Consider the following 835-nt stretch of genomic DNA (forward strand, 5'->3'; position numbering starts at 1 on the left):
CTACGTTCTTAGCAAGTGAAAGACGAATCGCACCCAAAGCTTGGCGATCCAAAAGCGTCCAATCGGCATCGTTCATGCCTTCGGGTTTGGTCTCTAACAGAGGTTGATGTAGCTTCTTTTGAAACAAGTAGTCTTCGATTTGCATCTTCCAAAAGCCGAAGTCTCTCCCATCGAAACGGTCGATTCTAAACTTTCCGTCTTCCGCCATCGTTCCCTTAACGAAACATTGAGCTCTGATACCAGTTGTAAGGATATTAGGACCCAAAACAACGCAAGTGATTCAACAAGATCACTCACCGATAGTAATTCTACAAGATTACTAACCCACTTAATGAACGAAAGATTATAAATGCAAGAAATGTAAATCGACACAAGAGATAACGTGGTTATATGCAATCGTTGTGATTGCTTTAGTCCACGGCCAACTAGAGAATATTATTGATAATTTTTCTTGGTGTGTTTACAATGAGTTACAAGAGGGTCTATTTATAGAATGGTTTAAGGAGTAAGCTAAAACAATTTCTTGAAGTTTCATGTGAGTTTCCTGACAGCTTCATGGAAGCTACATGTGAGTTTCCTGACAGCTTCGTGGAAGCTACATGTGAATTTCCTCACAACTTCGTGGAAGCTACATGTGAGTTTCCTAACAACTTTGTAGAAGCTTCGTGTGAGTTTCCTAGAATCTTCCCTCTAATTGTTTAAAGTTCTCCATATCTCCAACAGTAAATATGGAATGTTGGGACTTCAGAATCAAAACCACCATGCGTAGCTTGATACATAAACCGACGTATTATAGTCCTGTAGGGGTCCTCTTCTCGTCTTTTTTTGCAGTAAG

This window comes from Rutidosis leptorrhynchoides, chromosome 5 (assembly GCF_046630445.1).
Source record: "Rutidosis leptorrhynchoides isolate AG116_Rl617_1_P2 chromosome 5, CSIRO_AGI_Rlap_v1, whole genome shotgun sequence".
Classification (NCBI taxonomy): Eukaryota; Viridiplantae; Streptophyta; class Magnoliopsida; order Asterales; family Asteraceae; genus Rutidosis; species Rutidosis leptorrhynchoides.